Here is a 23,322-nt window from a genome sequence, read left to right as displayed (position 1 = left end):
GTGCCAGCCACTTTTGAGCTAGAAGCCCAAAGGGGAGTTTCCCGCTGCCTCCAATATGGCTGCAGGGAGGCCTCACACTGGTGGGGCTTGATGGTGGCCTAGAGGTAGCCTTTTTGTATTTGGCACCAGGATCCATAGAAGGGAACAATGAGGTACAAGTAAAATGAACCAATCGTGTTCATCAGCTCATCCATTAACTATTCAGCACCAGATGGACTGATTAGTCCAAAAATGGTCCAGTGGGCACTTATAATTGAAAATGGCCCAATCAGGCAGATATCAACTAGGGTGGGGTCTCTGAAAGAGGATATAAGGCAGTGCAGGAGCCAGCTTAGGACTCTCAGACACTCATTCTCTTCCTGACCTCAGAAGAAAAAAGAAGCATCCAGCAACTGACCTCCAAAGAGAAGTCATAGAGCTTCACAGTGACCGGGTGGCTGCACCTACCTTTGGTCCTGCTGCTGCCACTGCCTGAAAAGAGCATCAAAGTCCTTGGGCCTGGTATCTCAAAGAGCTGCTTGCCATTGGTGTGGGCCAACAACTCACAAAGAGCTTTAATGCTGGGGCATCTTACACCACCTCTGGTGACTGGGTGACCAGAGCTCTGTGTCTGGGTCACTTTTGAGATCAGCTCTGTGTCTGGATCACTTTTGAGAACATGGTGTATCTGATTGTCCAGCACTGTTTTTTAGTGCTTCTGCCTCCGCTGCTGAGTGGTCAGCGTCTGGTACTGTCCATCCCAACCTTGAGACCGTTGCTGGGGCTGCTATGACATCTTCTCGGTGGCCCCTCCTGAGAGCACCTCCTGCTGCAGTGAGTTTGATCCTGGTTCACTGCCTGCTGGGAAGCCCATGAGCCCAGGCCCTAGTTGGCAGGACGGTGCTATCCTGAATGACCAACATTTTGTTTGGAACTCCTGGACACTGTGGACACTATCTGGGGTGAGATAGCTAGCCACCTGTGGCCTTAGAGACTTGTTCTTTGCCCTGTTTATTAAATAAATCCCATTGTTGTTGTTCCCTGAACCTTAGTGCATGGGTAAAAACCCACAGACTGTGACCTGCCCTCTACCTGTCCTACCTGCTATAGCACCCACAGCCCTGTTTCTAAACCTTTATATTTTATGTGAGGAGTGGCTGCTCTAGTCCCTGGGAATGCCTTGGTGTGGAGGTCCGTAATTACTCCAAGTTAGGTAAAATATCTAATTTTGCTCACCAAACACATTTTCATAGAAGTTTATTTTTTAAATGTTTAGCATATTAGAATCATCTCATCAGAAGCAATCATTGGAATTTTATTTCAGTGTATTTACATAATTTGCAGAAACTGCTTTTTGGTTCAGTTTTGAGAAATATGTTAATTGATGTTTTCTAGCCAGTAAATAGCTGCAAGAGGATGACTCCGACTGTCCATCCTCCCCCATGCCGGTTGCTCTCCTTCACCCAGTATTGTCTTTCCTCAAAGTTAAGTGTCTAGAAAGTTACAATTCACTCAAACAGGGAATGAGATAGGAAGTGAAGTCATAGAAAAACATCTCCATAGGGAGCTTTAATTCTGGTAATGGTGAACCTTTCATTCAGAAAGGGAAGTGAATAATTAGCTAAATGCTGTTCTAAATGATGTTCTGACATCTCACACCATCGGGGTGTTTTATTTTCCTTCTGTAGACAGTGCTTACCAAACTTTTACAAGTTGAACTTCTCAAATGCTAATCACTCGAGAATGTTGTTAAAAGGCACATTCTGAACCAGTATGTTTGGGGTGATGTCTGAGAGTCTGCATTTCAGACACACTCCCAGAATGCTGAAGCTCCTGGACTAGGATAATGACCTACTCACCTTCTCCTTCAAATTCTTTGTGTTATAAATGAGTATCATTTAGAGATATAAATATGCACAATGGAAGGAATTCAAAGTTATATATAGTAAAGCAAGTGAGAATGACAAAGACAAATATTGGATATTTATATAGTAGATGATTCAGCAAAAGTAAATGATGTATAAAAACTGGGCCTTCCCGGTGGCGCAGCGGTTGGGCGCTGGGTTGCGAAGGTGCCCGCAGCCTCTGCGACGCCGGTTCGATCCCCGGCTGCTCCCCGGCCACCGGAGGAGGGTCCCACATGGCGCGCAGACCTCTCCTGCCGCCCGCTGCTCCCCTCAGCAGTGTACTTCGGTCCTTCTGCCTGCTCTGCTCCCCGCTCTGGCTCTGGTGAATTCTCTCACCCTCCCGCGCTTCTGGCTGTACCCAGTGCTTGTATAAACAAAACAAACAAACAAACAAACAATCAAATAAATAAATAAACACGCATCTATAAAAAAAAATAAAAATAAATAAAAAAAATAAAAACGGGTAGACACTAATAATGAAATGAATATTCTGATGGTAAGAAGCGGGAAGGGAGAAACGGCAGTAGGGGTATAAGAGATGGTGGTGGGAGAAGAAACAAGTGCCCTAACAGAATCAACACAGGATCAAAAAGAGGGAAAAAAAGAATTAAAAATAAATATAAAGGTAGAATTAAAAAAATCAACTTATTTAGGGAATATGCTCACTATGAGTTGAGTCCAGTGCTGAATGTATCATTGAAATACACATTTTCCATGGGGTAACCAACCTACTAGCCTGTCTTTTCACTCGAAAATGATTTGCCCTTTAAATTAACATGAAAAGTATGAAAATCATCACCTGCTCCATATCTTCAGGGACCTGTATTGCAGATGGAAGGTCCCATCCATCATCATCCTACCCTTCTGATGGACTTAAACTTGAGATAGTGCGTCTTCTACTCTGGGCTGGCACCTAGTTTTACAGTTTAGTATCTAACCCTAGGTGTGAAGAACCTGATCAAATTTTTGTCCTGACCTTGCTTTCCCACCAGGAACACTTTTTGTTTGTTTTCCCTGCTCATTGGTTTGCTGATTTCTAAAAGCAATTTTTGTTCCATCAATTACATGTCTAGGGAGACATTATTTTTACCGCTTAACAATTATCACCTGAAGAAAGCAGATTCTGAAACTCAGATTCTGAAATTCAGGGCATATTTATGTGTTGGGTTTATTTATCTGCTGGGGTCCCAGAACTCAGTCAGTCATTGGCTTGTCTAGAAAGGAGTGAAGTGGAGAAGATTATCAAACTATAGACAGGAGACTAAGGGAAACATTATGAATTGAAAGGTGTATGGAAAGAATAGGCATCATTAACAATAGCTAGAATTGATGACAGGGGGTTAAGAGTGCACTGGAATTCATTTTTATTTATTTATTTTTTAAATAAACTTGCTATGTTTTACATCATTGTTCATTTTGAAACAATATTTGCTTCCCCACCCCCTCAGGTGTAGTCCCCGAGTTTCCTTCCCCAATGCACCCGTGCACCATCACCTCAGTCCCCTGTGCATCTCCCTCCCTCCCTCTGAACCCTCTCCCTCCTCCTCCCCTGCAGTAGGTCTCTGATTTATAGTTCTCTGTTTTTGCTTTGTTGTGTTTTGTATTGTTATTATTTTTTCACACTGATGTCTTATTTGGTTCCCCTTATATTCCTGCTATAAGTGAAACCATCCGATATTTTTCTTTTTCCTTTTGGCTTATATTTCACCGAGCATAATTCCTTCTAGCTTCATCCATGTTGCTGCAAATGGCACGCATTTATCTTTCTTGATTTCTGAATAATATGGAATTCATTTTTAAATGAAGTGGAGAATTAGGAGACAGTGAACTTATGTGCGTCTTGAGTCCTGCTTGTACTCAGAAAATATTAAAATATTTTAATAGAAATAATTGAGCCTTAGAATAGAGAATGGGTAAATGGTCAATAAATGGTGCTGGAGATTAGTGACACTGAAGACAAAATTGACTAAAAATGAAAAGGAAATTCTAGAGGTGTTGGGGCTGAAAGGAAATGTCACCAGATCGAAGGAAGGGGGATGAACAGAAAAAGGAAGTTAAGGCCACAGGATGTTTTTATGAAGTGGAGAGAGAGTGAGGCCTGAGTCCTATTTGATTCTGCAATTTGTGGGGGACACAGGGAAGCCAGACCTTTGGTACACTGGCTTGGCCCCTAGGGTGCGCAATCAATTTTTATTGACCATGACAACTCATTTTCTCCGGCCAGAAAGCTGTTGAATTCAGGAGGAAGGAGAGTATTAAAATAACATCTGGCAAAACAGCCATTTAATTCCCCCTTCCCACCCCTTGCCCCTCGGCCCATCAAATTCCTTAACACTTAACTTGATATTGCTACCCTTCCTTCATTTAAAAAGATGTTTCGACTTAAAATGTTTTCTTAAAGCCATCTTTAAAATGGTATTTTTGTTTTAGACACTGTATAGTCATGTTGCAGAAATATTAAAGCAAATCTATCAGAAACCAATAGTGTTTTGCCATTTCTTCATTTCCCTTTGTTTAATGTCCATAACACTATCATGTTAAGGTCACTTCAGTTTGGTTTCCCCACTTTCTCTTCTTGTGCTGCGCTGCTGCTGGTTAGTTCTATCTCCCCCTTCTTGCTCCTCTGTCTCTACCCTTGCTGAGCCCTGTAACCACTGTCATCCAGGCCTGTGCCTCCTTCTGCTCAGAACTGGTGCAAGAGACTCTATAAAGCCCACACTTCTGGCGGAGGTCAGAGGGCTGGGATGGAGGAACTTACCCACCCCCCAGAGCCACTTTTAATAATGCCTTTCCCAGGGATGGATTATCAGGGCACAGCTCCAGGACTTCCCCTTGCTCTCTTTATTATTTACCTTCTTCTCCAGAGATTCCCTCCCTGCACCTGCACAGGCATCCCCAGATTTAGAGAGAAAATGGTTGGAAACTCATCCACCTAAGTGTTTCTTTATAGCATGCCATAAAAAATATCAAGAAGTGGGAGCCCCTCCAGTACTTCCCTCATCTCTCTGCCCACACAAAGGGTTTCTAACTTGGTCCTCATATAGCTCCCACCCATCTGCTCTGAAAATGTACTTGTGATTCTAATAAGGGGGCATTTTCAAGACATACTTGGGGACTTTTTTTGGATAAAAAAATTTATGGAGTGACACAGAATTTGTGATTTTAATTGGGATTTAAGGCAAATATTTAAGGACGGATTATTCATGGGTTCTAGCTTTAAAATATTAAATGGGTCATTCCTGAACCTACACAGCCAACACTTTCATTGGTCAGTTGCTTATTCTTCCTAAATTGAACCTAGAAAAATGTCTCGAATGTGAGAACCTAAGAAGGCACTTTTTTTTTAAAGATTGATTTATTTATGCATGCAAGAACTGGGGTACAGGCCAGAGGTGCAGAAGGGGGGTGAGAGGATTCACCAGAGACAGAATGGGGAACAGAACAGGCAGATTGACTGAAATACACTGCTGAGGGGAGCAGCGGGTGAGTTAGGAGAGATCTGCCGTGCCTTGTTGGTAGCTCTCTGGCCAGGGATCGAACTCCTGCTGCAGTGGCTGCAGATAGCTTCATAGGTTGCGTCTTAACCCCTTGCGCCACCAGGGAGGCCGTAAGGAGGAGCTTTTAATGCTCTGTACATTTCTCTATTGAAGGCGGCATGTGTTCCTTAGGAATGAGTGGTTGGGGAGTGGTCAAGGAATGGGAAGCTGAGAGACTTTTGCAAGCAACAGAAGGAGTTAGAAAGGGGTGCTGACTCTTTGCAGTTGTAAAGTGTGTGTGTCGGGACATGCATAAACCTTGGAGAGCAGGAGAGCTTGGGTTCCTGATATTTCAATATGTCAGGGTTGAAATAATAATAATAATAATAATAATAATAATAATAATAATAACAACAAAATATAATGATGCCTGAGGCATTGGCAGGCAAATGTGTCCTCATCAGGTGCCTCCAGTCTCCATTCCTAGTCCTAACTTTGGAACAGAACAGAAAGAACACTAAGCCAAGGTAGTAATCTCTCTTTTTTTCCCAAATTAGTAGTCATGTGTATGTATGGCTGTAGGAATAGAACCTCTGGAATATCTGCCTCCCGATTCCAGTAAAAACCCCAGGGTGACATATGTATATATGTATTTCTACATTTTTATTTCAAAATTTTTATAAATATCAACTGGGCTTAATTTAGAGTATTCATTTGGAATCTTTTAAAAAGGTTGCCAGCTGCTAGGGTTAGGAGTTATTGCCAAGTATGAAAGAAAAAGTAGATTGAAAATTAGTATTTTGGAAAATTATTAAACATCTAATCAATAGTAAGAGCAATAGTAGTAGCAGTCTTCCAAGAGGGAAGTTTGAGGGGTCTCTGTGTAGTGAGGCCTCTCATTCTCTGATTAAAGATTGGTCTGTAAAACAGCAGCTATCAGAGAGAAGAGAGAAGGGGGATGGATAATCAGGTAAAAGGGATCAATGGCATGGTGAGGGACAATACTGGATTTTCAGTGGCAAATATAATGTACTAGATAGATAGATACATAGATAGATAGATTGATGGATGGAAGGATGGATGGACAGATGGATGGATGGACAGATGGATGGGTAGACAGATATTGATTTATAGTGCAACATACTTGAAACTTGTATGTTATGAAAATGTTACTTCTATAAAATTTTTAATTTTTTTTTAATTTAGGCTGGCAAAAAATATTAATGTATTTAATCTGTAGAGCTGTAATTAATGAAAGGAAAATAGAGGGTGATGTTCCAGACCAGAAAACAAGAAGGCTTACACAGGACTGGGATTGGGAATAGTTTAATATTACCGCCATTGTATTAATTCATTTTCATCATGTTTCAACAACTGTCTCTTAAATACCAGGCATCATGTTAGGTATTGAAAGAAGAATAACATGGTGCCTGCCTAGTGCAACCACAGTCTATCCAGTCTAGTTTTGTAAATATTACAAAACAACTTGATAAGCTACACCTAGCACAGAATCACGGAGAAGAATAGAATGTAGAGAATATTATGTTGGAAGACCCATGGGACGCTATGCGGAGACCAAGGTGACTTTGGTCAAAGATGACTCCGTAATTGAGACTTGAAGAACCAGTAGGATTATTTCAGGTGGATATCAAAGTGTGGAAGTGGGAGAGGTGGGAAGCATTCCACATGAAAGAAAGAATGTGTCCCAGGCTGTGGAAACATAAAGGCAGTGAACAGTGCGGTTTGTTAGTTTTACATGTTGTTCAAGAGGTTACTGTACATATTTGCATATACTTTGCTTTTGAGTAAAAATATGAACTATTGTATTTCTCCAGCAATACTGTCTTCCACTTTGTTAAAATACTCACCATCTCCCTGTTAGTTAAAATAAGCAAATATTCAAATAAAATAGTAACTAGATTCATTGGGGAAAAGGAAATTAAAAGCCAAAGATCTAAAACTCTTATCTTTCTAACTATTCCTCCTATTTCTGAAAGGCCTTAACTTGAAAGCTAAAGAATAAGCTTAGTGGCATGGTTTCATCTGTGTTTTTATGAAAGACATAAGAAAAGGACACTTTTATCAAGTGAAAACATGGCTTAAATTTACAGTGTATTTTATCATCAAGCATCATGCCTGGGCATTTGGTGCTTCAGGGCTGTGTAGTCCACATATCTACCATGGGAATGGAGGTGTCTTAAAGGAGCTCCAAGTCCAGTCAAAAGAGCTCATTGAATAGATGATGGAAAGTCCCTTGTCTGTGTGAGGAAAATCTTGTGCCCTTTATCTGCCATGGAATACAAATTCCCACAGTTTGAATCTTCTAGTAATTGTGTGTTATTTTCTATAAAGAAGCAAACAGGGATTGAAAGAACACATTGAGATTAATATCCATGAACATATTATAGATGTTTTATCTGTTTAAGACTAAACAGTCATTTATTGAGCCACCTACTATGTGATAAGCATCACAGTCATATTATTGTCTTTTTGTGCAGAGGAGGCTGACATTCTACAAGGTGTTCTAGGTCAAAAGCTACTAAATTGAAATGTTTGGAGGTGAAGCCACAGTTTCTGACTACAAGTCTAATACCCACTTCCTGTATTCAATTATCATCTTGAAACTCAAACAGCAGGGTCTTAAAGGAATGGAATTTGTGACTGATAAATTTTAATAAAAGGAGAAAGGAAGAGGAAATTTTCAATCCATGATCTACTACCTCCATGCTATGATCCAAGTGGATTTCTTCAGAATTTTCTTGAGTTCCATGTAGGGGATGCTGTGAAGGACTTTAAGCAACAGCAGAAGCTACCTGTCTAGGTGGTAATTAGGAATGGGCCTAGAACCTGTTGGAACCTAGGCAGTTCACTCCATGAGTGTTGGGTGCAGGTGAGAGGTGCTGGGACTATAAGAAAATGAGATTTATCTAGTCTAATGGGAACATCACTGACCGCACCTTTCATACAAGACTCCAGTTGCTTCACAAGGGCAGAAATGTTCCATCTTCGAGGTCTCTATTGGTGTTATGGATACAGTTTCAACAAAACACAAAAGAAGGGGCCTCCCCTTGTGGCACAGGTGGTTGAGCACAGCATTGTGAAGCTGTCCACAGCCTCTGCAGCACGGGTTCCATCTCAGCCAGCCAGGGAGAATCCCACATGTCATGGCAGACCTCTCCTGCCTCACCTGCTGCTCCCCTCAGCAGTGTCTTTGGTCCATCTGCCTGTTCTGCACCCCTCTCCGTTTCTGGTGAATCTTCTCACCCTCCTGCACATCTGGCCTGTACCCCAGCTCTTGTATGCATGAATAAATAAATCTTTTAAAAAGAAAACACGAAAGAGTTATGCAAGGAAAACATTTTCCTCCAAGTTTCTTCTCAAAATCTTATGTGCAGGGGAAAGAAATGTGTAGGAAGAACAAAAAAAAATGTAAGTAAACAGTGCATATCAAACCAGTAGGCGAACTTGCACATCCAAAGGTTGCAAGAAGGAAAAATGAGTTATTTCAGTTTTATGTTGTTCTCTCTGAATGTTTCTTTTTTATTCTTAATGTTTTCAAGTCAGAGGCTTGTATACTTGCCAATTCCTAAGAAATGGCTTAGGTGGGATGCAATTATCTACTGTTTTTTTTCTTAACTTCAGTCAGACTGTTCTTTCCTCTTTAACTCATCATAGCCTCTTTGATCTTCAACTCTGTGGCTTGAACTTTTCCTCACCATCTGAGTCCTTCAGTTGTCATTAAACATGATTAGCCCCTTAATTCTTACCACTTGAGAATATTGCATCCACATTGTGAAGTATGGACCTACTCACCCAGATGCTGTTTATTTATTTTTGTCTTCCCTTGTCTGCAAACAGATAAGCCACCTTGCAACAGAAAATGTGCTCTTGGTAGAATCATTTTCATTCTCAATCCCAGGGACATGGTTTTCCATGTTGGAGAATTGTGTCAGTGACTAAAAAGTCTTTCCTGGAAGAAAACTCTCTGTAAACATAGTGCATTTTGGTTGAAACTAGTATGTCAGAAATCACAAACACAAATGCAAAGAGGGATGAGAGAGGGAGTATAAAATATTACAGTTACATAGATTTAAGGATAGCTGAGACTGTGCAAGGTAGAAGATGCAAGCCCCATCTGAGGGAGGCAGCCCCCACTCAGCTCCATGGGTTATTTCCATGAAGTAACAGTGAACCAACATTGGCACATCTTAATTTCAAGAAAAATCTTGTAGTCTGAGTTTTTGTGAGTAATCTTTTATTTTTAGCCTTTAATCCTAACAATTTTAGAAGCGATCAATTGCCGCTCTGTAGCCGGATTATAACCTTGTGTTGGTTGTGAAATGAAAGCAAAAAGTCATACTCTTATAGTATCATTCATTGCAAAATTACTGCGCTTAATTATGCTTAAAATCTTGCTGTTTAAAGTGTGGAATATTGACCAGCAGCATAAGTGTTACCAGAAATGTATTTGAATTTGTTGCCAGGAGCCTCATTCCCACTCAGGGGAACAAAACTGATACCAGGCGATACTGAGGGGTGCTGATGGACCTCAGACTGTTAAAGGGAAAAATCTATGTTGCCCATTCGAAGGGTCCATGGCACACAAAGTAAAGTAGTCAGACCCTAGTGTGCACAGAGATTTTTAATAATAGTAAGAGAGAAGAGGTGTAGGGGAGAGATGGATTTTTTAAATTTATTTATTTATATTTACAAGAGCTAGGGTACAGGCCAGAGATGGAGTGAGAGGATTCACCAGAGACAGAGTGGGGAGCACAACAGGTGGATGTACTGAAATACACTGGTGAGGGGAGCAGCGGGCGAGACAAGAGAGGGCTGTTGTGCCGTGTGGGTCACCTCCACGGCCAGGGATTGAACTCATTCTGCAGTGGCTGCGGTTAGCTTCATGGGTTGCGTCTTAACTCCTTGCACTACCAGGGAGGCCTAAAAGAAGGATTTCTAATAAGAGTTTCCTGATCAAACTCCAAATCACCCACCCCCTTCTGGTCAAACACCTATCCAAACAGATAGGACTAAAGCTGAGATGCCAGGAGAATTAATTCAAATTACCTTCCAGCAGTAAGGCCAGGCAGGTCCCATAGAGTGAAGGGAGAGAGACCCAAAGTTCAAAATGGATTGTCCAAGCTGGATCATCCACCGTGAGGACAAGATGACAGGTGTTGTCTCTCAAGAGCCCACCCGCTAGAGCACTACAGCCACAGAGCAAAGACCAGGAGTGCCTGCCTGGGTGTCTCCCTTCCCTCCCCATTCCATACACCAGGGATATCCACACCTTCTTCCTTCATAGAAGTACCCCCCTCCTCACCCCCCGTGTGGGAATTTTGGTTCATGACAGGCTAGAAGTTGTAATGTAAGGCATCTGAGTGGTTGACTGTGTGGAAATGGGGACAGATTCATCACGCACTGGTTGAGATTGCCAGCACAAGCTCTAACAAATTCAAAATCTCAAATCCCAGCTCAGACCTACTGAATCAGATCCTGTATTTTAACAAGATCCCTAGCTGACCAATCTGCACGACAAAGTCTGGATGTGCTGATATTTGTTTAAGGTTATGTTTAATATAAGGATATCCCTGATATTCTGAAGGGGGCTCCACCATCACTCTGAGAGCCACCAGAGGAGGACTTATTAAGCTCTAAGTGCTACCAGTCGCAAAGTGGTCAAAGGCTGTTGATCATTTACAGTCCTCTCCTCCATTTCTCATCTCCTTTGTCCCCTTCTTGGTCTCTAGGTGAACACATTGCTGTTGTCCCCGATACCTCCCACATCTAATGACTCAGGTATACAGAAAAAACAAAAGCTTTAGCAGACTCTCCTCACTTTCATTCTGTTTCACTCTGGACTTATTCTTTTCTCTCCCTCTACCTGCTATACATTGTCTTCTTCACCACCTCCATTTTGGTCACCATCTTATTTGGGCTTTTTTTGATTTTTTTAAGTGTTATTTATTTATGCATACAAGAACTGGGGTACAGGCCAGAGGTGTGGAGGGTGAAAGGATTCACCAGAGACAGAGTAGGGAACAGAACAGGCAGATTGACTGAAATACACTGCTGAGGGGAGCAGCAGGCGAGCCAGGAGAGGTCTGCTGCGCCATGTGGGTAGCTCCCTGGCTGGGGATTGAACTTGTGCTGCAGTGGCTGAGGACAGCTTCGCAGGCTGTGTCCCAACCCCCTGCACCACCAGGGAGGCCCCTGATTTTTTTTTTTGCCTTAGATTTGTTCTTTACCATTTCAACTAGCAACCCTGTTCTGGATTGATTCCCTAATTTTGACCTTGTATTCCCTTAGAGTCCTTCCTGTGAGTGTCCTACCTCTTGATTCTCACATCTGTTTTAAAAGGAGAGTCTTGCCCGCATTTTGCAGAGACTCTCAGGTCAGTGGTGGTCACCCCTCTCCACTTCTCAGAAGTGTGGGATGAGACATTTTAATTAATCACCTTTGATGTGAACTGATAGTTAACAGATAATTATAAAAATTAAGCCTGTGGCTTTTCTAAAAGGTATTGACATTTCAAGCTTAACAAACACAATTTCTCTTTTGAAAACATCTCTAAGTAACATTTTGTCAAATTCAACCAAGTTGCCATGGATTATTGTGGTTTAATGTGTACAAAGAGAAAATAACTTACTCTTTGAGGCATAAAACTCACATTTTAAAAATGTTTTTACTGACTATATCCTCCTTGTCAAATAATACCTTTGTGAAATGGTATTGTCAAACAATTTTTTGATGTCATACCTCTCCCAGATCCTCTGTGGCCGGGAGAGAATAGTTTCGGTTGCCTAAAGTTCTTGGCTATTTGGTGTGGGAATCCTTGGTTTGTGGTGATTCCTGTCAGTCTGATCCTGGCTATTTCATTTCTTCCTTGACCTTCCTTTCTTATTCTAACTCTGTTTTCTACTCTCATCATCCCATTCATTTTATAAGTAGCTACTAACTTTCTATGTGTGAATGCTCTAGGGATCTGGGGGTTGCTAAAACGTAGTGATGGCCTCTCCCTTATCTAGCAGGAAAGACAGACTTTAGAAAATCAATTACTGAATTAATCATTTAATTGAACGTGAAGAGCTATGAGAAAGTCTAGGCATTATAAAAGCTTCTATTATGTAGATATGTCTCTTGCAGGAAAGTCCAGTATGGTTTACTTAAAAACAGTAATGTTTGAGGACCATTTAAAATATGTGGGACAAAGAAAAAACATAAGGGATAGTCCAGTTTTCCAGGTATGGTATCTGAAGGGGAAAGGGATGAGGTGATGCTAGAGCCTAAAGAGAAAGCTGTGTGGACAGGAACAACTGAATGCAACCATGACATTTGACTGAAGGATGAAGAGGACTCAAAAAATCTTGAAGGGAAAGAACTGAAAGGATAAAAAATAAATGCTCCCCTCCTTAGTCTTCTCTCCAAATCCAATTTGCTGCAATTATCCTTTTACCCTCATTGGTCAAATCTAACCCAAACCAAGGAATCAGGGAGCCAGTTGATAGATTATACAGATCAGTCTTTGGGGGCACAGAGCAGAATGGAAAAGATGGAGAATGGATCTGGAAAGGCATAAACACCTTAAGTATTTTGACATTTAAACTAAGATCAGTGATAAGTCATCAAAAGATTTTAAGCATGCGTAAGGTTTGTGCTTTAAAATGATTGTAGTAAAGTAAGAGGATACATGATGCTGGGAAGTGAAGGGATACAAGAAGACCATTTCAGCAGTCACAGAAATATCCAGAAGAGATGTGATGTTGACCTGGACTAGGTAGTGCATGAATTGGAAACCAATTCAGTAGGAAAAATGGCATTTTAGTGATTCATTGTTTTGGGGAAGCAAAAGGTGAAGAGGTAGGAATGTGTCCAAATGACCTCAGTTTTATATTTGTTTGTTTTAGTTATTGAGGTAACATTGGTTTATGAAACTGAGCACAGCTCCTTAGATGCATGTCACCATATCATATCAATCACCAAGGCACCCATAGTCCTCCACCATAGCCCCCTCTACACTTTGCTCCCACATCCTTTGCCCTCTCTGGTAACCTCAATTCTAGAGAAGGATTTCTAATGTTTGTTATAAGATTGGTTTTGATTAACAATTTGTTTTGTTTCTTTATATTACACATGTTAGTAAAACCATGATATTTGTCTTTCTCCTGACTGTTTCACATAGCATTATCCCTTCCAATTCCATCCATGTTGTAGAAAATGGCAAGAGTTCATCTTCTTTATAGTTGAGTAGTATTCTATTGTGTATATGTCTTCACAATCCACTTACTTGTCCTTGGGCATGTAAGTTATTTCCATAACTTGGCAATTATAAATAGTGCTGCAATGAGCATAGGATTGCACATAACCCTTCAAATTAATGTCTTTGTATTCTTCAGGTAGATATTTGGGAGTGGAATTGCTGGGTCATATGGTAGGTCTATCTTTAATTTTTTTTTTAAAGATTTATTTTATTCATACAAGCACTGGGTACAGTCAGAAGTGCGGGAGGGTGAGATAATTCACCAGAGCCAGAGTGGAGAGCAGAACAGGCAGACTGACTAAATACACTGCTGAGGGGAGCAGCGAGTGTAGCAGGAGAGGTCTGCCATGCCATGTGGGTATCTCTCTGGCTGGCTGTGAATTGAACCCATGCTTCAGAGGTTGTGGACAGCTTCACAGCGCTGCACTCAACCTGCTGTGCCACCGGGCAGGCCTGGTTTGCATGTGTTTTTATGCAAGTATCATACTGTTTTGATTACCATAACTTTGTAATATACTTTAAAGGGAGTGTGATACCACTGCTCTTCTTTATTTTGTCAGGATTATTTTGGGAGTCTTTTATGGTTTCATATGAAACTGAGTAATGTTTCTTTTATTTCTTTGAAAGATGCCACTGGAGACTTGATAAGAATTGCATTGAATATATATATTGGGTAAGATGGCCATTTTAGCAATATTAATTCTTCCAATTTATGAGCAGGGAATATCTTTAAATTTGTGGGTTTTTTTCTATTTCTTGTCTTATAGTTTTGATCATTTAAGTCCTTTGCCTCCTATATTAAGTTTACTCCTAGGGGTCTCCCTGGTGGTACAGGTGGTTGAGCACAGCACTGTGAAGCTGTCTGCAGCCTCTGCAGCACAGATTTGATCCCCACCCAGCCAGGGAGATACCCACATGGTGGCAGACCTCTCCTGTCTCACCCGCTGCTCCCCTCAGCAGGTTTCTGGTCCATCTGCCTGTTCTGCTCCCCATTCTGTCTCTGGTGAATCCTCTCATCCTCCTGCACCTCTGTCCTGTACCCCAGTTCTTGTATGCATAAATAAATAATAAATCTTTTTTTAAAAAGTTTCGTCCTAGTCCTAGGTATTTAATTCTTTATGATGCAATTATAAATGGAATTTAATTTTTTTCTCCTTGTAGTTCATTGGTTACATGCAACTAATGTGGGTAAGTTGATTTTTTAACCTGCCACATTCCTGTATTGATTTGTTAATCTAATAATTTTTTAGTGCAACTCAAAGGTTTTCTATGTATGTTATCATGTCATCTGCAATTACGTCATACTTCTTTCCCAATCTGGATTCTTTTTATGTCTTTCTCTTGTCTAATGCACTAGTTAAAGCTTAAATGCTGTATTGAATGGTCATGATGAAAGTGGACATCCTTGTCTTGTACCAGAGTTTAGAGGATAAGCTTTCAGTCTTCACCATTGAGTATGATGTTACTCATATGAGTTTGTCATGTATGGCCTTTTTATGCTGGGTTATGCTCCATTTATCCCCAATTTTCTTGAATTTTTATCATAAATGGATTTTGAATTTTATTAAATGATTTCTCTGCATCTATTGATATGATTACATGATTTTTGTATTATCTTTTGTTGATGTGGTGAATTACCATGTTTGATTTTCTGGTATCAAATCATATCATCCCTTTGTCCCTGAAATAGATCCCAGTTGGTCATGATAATAGGAACCATTTGATGTATTATTGAATTTCAGTCTGCAAAGATCTTCAGGATTTTTGCATCTATGTTCATCAGGGATATTGGCATGTCATTTCCTGTCTTTTGTGAGAACTTTGTGTGGTTTTGGTATCAGAGTGATGTTAGCCCCATATAAATGTTTGGAAACATCCATTTTTTTTCTGGAGAGTTAAAAAAGGGTAGATGTTACTTCATCTTCAAAAGTTTGGTAGAACTCAGTAGTGAAACCATCTGGACATGGATTTTTGGTTTGTGGGAAATTTTTGGCAACTGTCAATTTCCTTGCTTATAATTGGCCTATTTAGATTTTCTATATCTTCCCAATTCAATCTGGGAAGTTTACAGATTTCTAAGAATTTGTCCATTTCATCTAGGTTATTCAAATTACTGGCAAACAGATGTTTGTAGTAATCTCTTATGATCCTCATTTTTAAAATGTCTATTGTAACTTCTCTTTTGTTGCCTTCTATTTGTTAGAATTTTCTTCCTTTTTTCCTCAGTGAGTCTAACTTTTTGGTCTAAAGGTATGTTAATTTTTTCAAAGATCCATCTTTTTTTTTTTTTTTTTCCCCTGATCTCTTGGGCTCTCGTTTGATTTCTGTTTCACTTATTTCTACTCTAATATTTTATGTCCTTACTTATGCTGGCTTTTTATTTTGATTGTTCTGATTTTTCTAGTTCCTCAAGGTGAGAGGGGAAGTTATTTATTTAAGCTCTTTCTTGTTTCTTGATGTGGGCCTGTATCACTATATACTCCCCTCTTAATATGTCTTTTGTTGTGTCTCATTGGTTCTAATAAGTTGAATCTTCATTTTTGTTTGTCTCCAAATATTTAATTTCTTCTTCGATTTTCTCCTTAAGCCAATAGTTCAATATCCATATTATGGGTTTCTCCTGATTTCCTTTTGTGGTTGATTTTAGTTTGATACCATTTTTATCAGAGAAGATACTTGATATGAATTTAATCTTCATGAATTGATTGGCACTTCTTTTGTGACCCAACCCTCTCAGAGAGTGTTCTATGTGAATTTGAAAGAAATGTGTACTTAACTTTGGGGGGTGGAGAGTGGGCCATAAATATCTATTATCCCATTTTAACCTCAGTTTTCTGGGTGGGAGTTGGCCTCTTTGCTACAAAACAGACACTGGCTTAACACCAAGGTTCTAGATGATATCCTGTGGTCAGGCTTGCAATCCGTGGTGCTTCAGGTCTTCCTAAGAAGCCAGAATGAAATCTTAGCAATGAATATAGTGAAGGGACTGAAAAATATACTATTAGGGTCACCTGGGGGGAAAAATGAGTTTCTCTAGTCTCGGGGAATTAAATGAGTTTTGTGAATGCCTCCTCCCATCTCCTTGGCTTGTTGAGATTTTGACACAGATGAAGATAACTTCAACTGTTCGCATTCTAATCCCACACTAAATATTTGTGAAGAAGTTACTGGCAAGTTAGGAAAAGAGTGCTGGTTATTAAAATCCATCCCTATTGCCAGATTTTTAGGTCCCCCCAAACTTTTCTTTATTTTTACCTTGATAACTGATTAAGTGCTAAAAAGTATTGTCAATTACAAAGTTTCCCAAATACCTCTTTGTCCTCTGCTCTTATTTTTTTCTTGAGATTTTTATAAAATCATAAAATTTCAGAGTTTGAAGTCGCCTTAAATGTCATTTCATTCAGCCCCCCCTAATCCATTCCCTCAAGCACATCTGTATCCTTTTAATGGCTAAACCAGTATACTTTTTATAGAATACTTAAGGAATCCCTAAATTCCTCTAGGGAAGGAAATGCACATCTGTGCACAATAGTGCATTCCCCAGTTGACTTTTTGGAAAAGACTGAAATGATTCTTTATAATGTCTTGCCCTTATCCACCCCCTACCCCCGCCTTTCTTGAGGAATGCAGATTAAATCCACTCTCGTGATCACCCTCTAGTTTTATTTTTTTAATTTATTTATTTTTGCATACAAGAATTAGGGTACAGGCCACAGGTGTAGGGTGGTGAGAGGATTCACCAGAGACAGGGCAGGGAACAGAACAGGCAGATTAACTGAAATATACTGCTGAGGGGAGCAGCGGGTGAGAGAGGAGAGGTCTGCTGTGCCATGCGGGCAGCTTCCTAGCCGGGGATTGAACTCATGCTTTAGTGGCTGCATACAGATTCGTAGGTTGCGTCTTCACCCTTTGCACCACCAGGGAGGCCCTCACCCTCTAGTTTCAAACTCTGAAATCACTTGCTTCTTAGCCATCTCCCAGATAACAAACACAACTCTATCTTTTGGCCATCTAAAATGTTTCTACACTCTCAGTATTCTAAGAGGCATTTTCCAAACAGGGTGTTTTGAATAGGAAGCTATTTTAGTTAAAATCTCACCAATATAGAATACAGTGGCATTTATGTCTAAAGGTTTGCTCAAGTAGCTTCCATTGATAAACATCTATCTTCCTCCACTCCTTCTTTTGCCAGAAATCTGTCTGCTTTTATCATCTTCTCTTGTCACTTCTCTGGGCATTGGCAATATTGTAACCTTTGTCTAAATATTTTTATTACATGGGTGAATAAATCTATTAAGCAATTGTGGCTTCCTGGCCCACTTACCATCACCATCTTCTGCTTGACTACCTCCATAATTTCTTTAAGGGAACCTAACATGGAATGCAATGGTTTTGCTAGAAGTAGTCACTCTGATGTAAGTATCTACAATCCTAGATCCAGAATGAATAGTCACCTAAAGGAACAACCTCTTCCCCATGAGGTCTTGACAACTTTCTGAAATGAAATTAGAATCAAACTTATGTTCCTGTGTTAAGAACAACTTATTAAAGACTTCTCTTGACAGTTTTCATATCAAAGCTGGTTGTCTGAGGGATATATTAATACTAAATAATCTTTTGTTTTACCTAACAAAAGTACTACCTAGAAAACTAAACAACCTCTTGAATCATTCATCAGTGATGCTCTGGTAATAACATAAAAGAAGAACTATCATGATGCTCATTTTGTGGACAAGGAAACTGAGGAAAAGATGAAGTATCTTGCCTCCTAATTTGCTTATGGTCAACAAGCAGAACAGTGGCAGAGGCACTTGCTACACTGAATTATCACAGTGTTGTTTATGTCTCTGTGTACTGGAGTAGAACCCCCCCCCCATCATCTTTTTTCATTGACTCAACTAAAAATGTATTTCTTGATTCTTTCCTCTTCCTCTGAACCTCATTTTTATAAAGAAGTCACTTATTCCTTCTGTTTTGTTTCCTTAATAATGATTCACACTTGGTGACAGCTGGTACTTTGTTCTCTGTGGAATGGAGTCGTTAAGAAATCAGATCACTAAGTGACGGTCCATTTACTTGGACCTCATCTACAGATGGTTCTGGCTACCAGGTTCTGTTTTACAGCTGGATCCAAAGTCTGTTCTACTCAAATCACGTGGGGACACTCAGAACTGTCTATATTTCAGTTCAGTGCCTAAGACTATAGAACCAGTCCACAGGTCACGGGGCTGGGGCTGAGGGTAGTAGGTGGGAAGCTGGGGCATCGATGGAGTGTGGTTACATCACCGGTCTGGTGTTTTATAGACCGGAGACTGAGTGACCAATCATCAGAACTGTTCCCATAGACTGGTCAGGCTGGCCCCATGTAGATCTAGCCTTGGAGTCTGCTCAGTTGAGATTATGTCTGGGACACTTGAGCAACCAAATTTAGCAAACCAAATTACCTTCTCTAGCAGATACTTCCTTGCATTATCAGGGTGATGGGGAGCAGAGGCAGTGATCTCAAAACTCAGGATCTACAAGGGAATAAAAACTTCAAAGGAGTAAATGTTTTTGTTTTATTCTCTAAATCATTGTGGTGATTTCTTCTATATTTGATTAGTGGGTAAACTCTTATTCCAAGAGAAGCCCATGAGAACAGTCTGTCTGCTCTGAAAAGGGACAGAAATATTTGAAATATTACAAAAGAAGTTCACTTACAATTGCAAAGGAATTTTAAATAACAAGTTGTATTATATGTATCATCAGCAAAACAGGCCATTTGAAGCTCTCTACTCTAGATCAAAAAGTTTTCAAAATATATTGATGTGGTTGAAAAAAAAATCAGGGCAAGCAATAATGTTTGATTTTCATCACCCACAAGATAAATTGTTCGTTCCATCTTGTCACAAATAATGATAATATATTTTAAAGCTATCAATCAAACAGTAAACAGTGTAACATCTTAATTTGAGCTAAATATGTTTTAAACATCTACATTATTTATGAGCTTGCTACTTGCTGGAAAATTGATCTGATTGGGGAAAATCCAGAAAGTTCCATTTTCTTGTTATTTACATTCTATTGCAGCCCAGCAGTTGGTTATAGGTTTCCAAATGGTACCGCTGAAGAACATAAATATGCTTTAGGGAATAGGAGAATGAATGAAAAATTTTCGGGGAGTAATAGATTAGACAAGTTATATTCATATCACATGTTTTATTCCTTCTGCTGAAATCCCAGGAGCAGAGAGTCTGTGGAAACTGCCAGTTGTAGTGAAATCTCTTTAAGAAAAAACATGCATTCTAGTCTTGGCTCCTATCCAACAGTGTTTGGGTTCACTTCGACCAAGCCATTAACTTGGGTGGGTTGTTGTTTCTGTATTTTAAATATAGATTCTGGGTGAATAATTTGTGTATTTCTTTCTCCTGATCTAAACAACTGATTCCAAACTACTTCAAATTCGCACTGTAGGGAAAATGGTAGAGCAAAGGCTCTGATAATAATGGACCTTGATTTTATTTGCCTCTCAGGAAGAGTGCAAACACATGAGGGAAGAGCCATGTGTGCATATTTATTTTATTTTAAAGATTTTTTTTATTTATTTATACAAGAACTGGGGTACAGGCCAGATTCGCGGGAGGGTGAGAGGATTCACCAGAGACAGAGCAGGGAACAGAGAACAGGCAGACTGACGAAATACACTGCTGAGGGGAGCAGCAGGCATGACAGGAGAGGTCTGCTGTGCCATGTGGGACCCTTGCTGGCCGGCCGGGATCGAACTGGCACTGCAGAGGCTGCGGACAGCTTCACAGCGCTGTGCTCAACAACCTGCGCCACTAGGGGAGGCCCGCGTGTGTGCATATTTAAAAATGAAAGGTAGTGGCCTAGAGTCTGGGTGTTCAAGGTAGTCATTTGCTCTTGCCTGGATGAATTTCATACTTTGAGATATTTTGCACAAACATCCTTACTTGTTACTAATCAAAAATGTATGTATATATGAGTGGGAAACAGAACAGGTGAATTGACTGAAATACACTGCTAAGGGGAGCAGGCAAGACAGGAGAGGTCTGCTGCGCCATGTGGGTCACTACCCTGGCCAGGGATCGAATTTCTTCTCCAATGGTTGCAGATAGCTTCGTAGTGCTGACGTTTAACCTTTTGTGCCACCAGGGAGGCCCCAAGATATGGTCATTTAAAACACTGGTTCTGGTCCCTGGTTACATTTTAAACGATGGAAGAACTAAAAAAAGAAGTACTAATGCCTGGTTATCACTTACAGATACTTTATATTCTTTGTCTGGTCTAGTCTGAACATTATGATTTTCAAAGTCCTGATGTGATTCAAATATGCAGCAAAAATTGGGATCCACTGAATTAGACTGTATAGCAATGCACAAGGAAGAATCCACACTATATTTTTCAGCTTTCACTATCCACACCCCTTGCACCACCAGGCACTTGTTTTGGTGGCCCATGTTATACTTTTTTGCAGTGACACCCCTCATCCTTCCCCTCCTACCACAACTTATATCTTATTCCATCTGCTCTTTAAGAAAAATTCCCCTCCACTTCTTTTCCCCCAGACCATGGTTCTTTCTTCCTCTGAATCTCATAACACTTTTTCTTTAGTTTTCTTGCCAAATTTATTATTTTTCACCTAGTAGCCCAGTTACTGATACATATTGCTTATTCCTCCTCCTAAGCTGTGAACTCCTAGAGGACAGAAATCATATCTAATTCATCTTTATAGTCACTTAGCATCCAGCAATCCTATGAAACATGTGCATAGAATGGAGAAGGGAGTACAGAGGGCAGAAAAGCACAGTCCACGCGTGCTGTCTCTCTTCAAATTAGTCAGGAAACACAGACACACAAAGAATTCATGGGTGGAACTTAGGACCTGGATGAAAGAGAGAGAGAGCTCTGTAAACCAGGTCAGAGGGTGGATACTGGTGATGCAAGTTGAAAGAGGAATGTTGATGAAAGTGCAGTGATTATATACAGTGAGCACCAAGTTTGTTTTCTGCAAGTAGGAAGTGCCTTGGATGCCTGGAAGTAGAGATAAGTGAGGACTGTCACTCAGAGCATTTTAGGGTCCACGCATCTCAAGATGCTGGTATAGACTGACGAGTTCTTCAAAGGAGGTTGCAATTTAACGAGTGTGCTGAATTCTCTGCTATCTTTGTTGCCCCTCTCAGTCTCCTCCAAAGTGATCCCTTCTCAACCATTGATGAGCCAGTATGTACCCAAATAGTGGATATAAGTAGACATGTGGTCAGGGTGCAAGGTCAAGTTCTCTCCTGTGTGCGGTTCACCTTTCAATATCTCTCTTACTTCATTCAGTCAACATTGTGACTCTTACCCACTCCATATTCATCCTTGGAGCTTAGACCACATTCCCTCCAAGGACACTGAAGCACTTCACTGAGGGAGGATTGAGACCTTGCAGACAGTTGCACAGGAGCATGAACTGGTATTAAAGGTGCAGGGTTGAGTGAAGCCTCCAGGGTGTCCCAGGAAGGTGAGAGGCTGGCAGGTGGGTGGCCATAGAGTATGTGGAAAGTGCACCGACTTAACTTCATTCTAAGAAACCCAGGTCCCAATTCCTTGGACTCCAGCTTTCATCATAAAATCCTATGTTCCTCGTGAACTTTTCTTTCAGTCTTTCCATTCCTAGAAATAAAAACACATGGTGGTCACTTCTAGACCCACAGGAAGTCAGATGTAGAACTGGCTTATTAGGAAAATCATGAAAGGTTCCATGCTTTCCATACCCTGTTACAAGCAAAATCAAAACCTGAAAAGAATGTCTTCTGAGCTCCCTTGAAAAACTTGTGCCATTATGATACCCTATCAAAGACATTCAAGCAGGAACAAAGAACACATTTGATTGACTTTTTAAATTTGGGAAACTAAGGTAAAAGTATGTTAAAATTTCTACTGAATGTCCAATAGCAAGATAAAAAGAGACAAGTGTCTGGCAGTCAGAAGCATGCCAGCACGCTTCCAGGGACATGCTTGAGAGATGAGTCGTGGAGCAGGCTTGCAAGGCAAGATTCTGCTACTGAGTGAGGAGAATTCTTGTTATTTATTTAGTAATAATAAACAAGCATGATTGATTATGTGACAATGTAGGAGGAGCAGGGCCCAGGGGAAACAAAGGGTATTCTTCTTTATGAAATCAGGGTCCAGGGGAGAAAAAGGATAATCAACTTTATGGGGAATGGGAAGGGACATGCAGTCCATGTATACAAGGAGAACTTCCCGTGCAGATGCTTGGTGTATTATTTTCTGAGGTACTCCTAGACTGTCTCAGACCCTGACCACACAATCAGTCAATGGTTACCTAGGCATCCCTGGCCACCTCGTGATGTGGGCCATTATCTCAAGGCAGCCATGCGGGAGTGCCTTATCCAAACATCACATACATATAGGTGCACAGAAAGGCCATGTGCACACAGGTGCAGAGGCCTTAGGTGTGAAAGAGTCCACATATCCTCCCTTTCTGTTTTATCGGGCAGAAGGGGAGGTGGGGGGTTAAGGACAATGAAGGGTCAGCTGGTAAATCATCGTTGAATGTTGTTGTTGTCGGTGGAAGTGAGCACTGCGGTGGCACCAGAGTCCTATTATAAAGACAAAGAAAATAACAAAGAGATATAAGAATCTGAATAAGAGTATGAATAGTGGGCCTCCCCGGTGGCGCAGTGGTTGAGCGCTG

General features: G+C 40.6%; 1 protein-coding gene across 1 annotated transcript in view; it reads left to right on the top strand.

Annotated features, from left to right (window-relative positions):
• SLC9A9 (solute carrier family 9 member A9) overlaps window positions 1–23,322 on the top strand; it is a gene marked incomplete at both ends in the record, with an annotated part of 608,321 nt that overhangs the window by 136,109 nt on the left and 448,890 nt on the right. The window lies entirely within an intron of this gene.

Source organism: Talpa europaea (genome assembly GCF_964194135.1).
Source record: "Talpa europaea genome assembly, chromosome: 4".
In the NCBI taxonomy this organism is placed as follows: Eukaryota; Metazoa; Chordata; class Mammalia; order Eulipotyphla; family Talpidae; genus Talpa; species Talpa europaea.
Note: the sequence above shows the minus strand (reverse complement) of the source record. Positions and strands in the feature narration are given on the sequence as shown.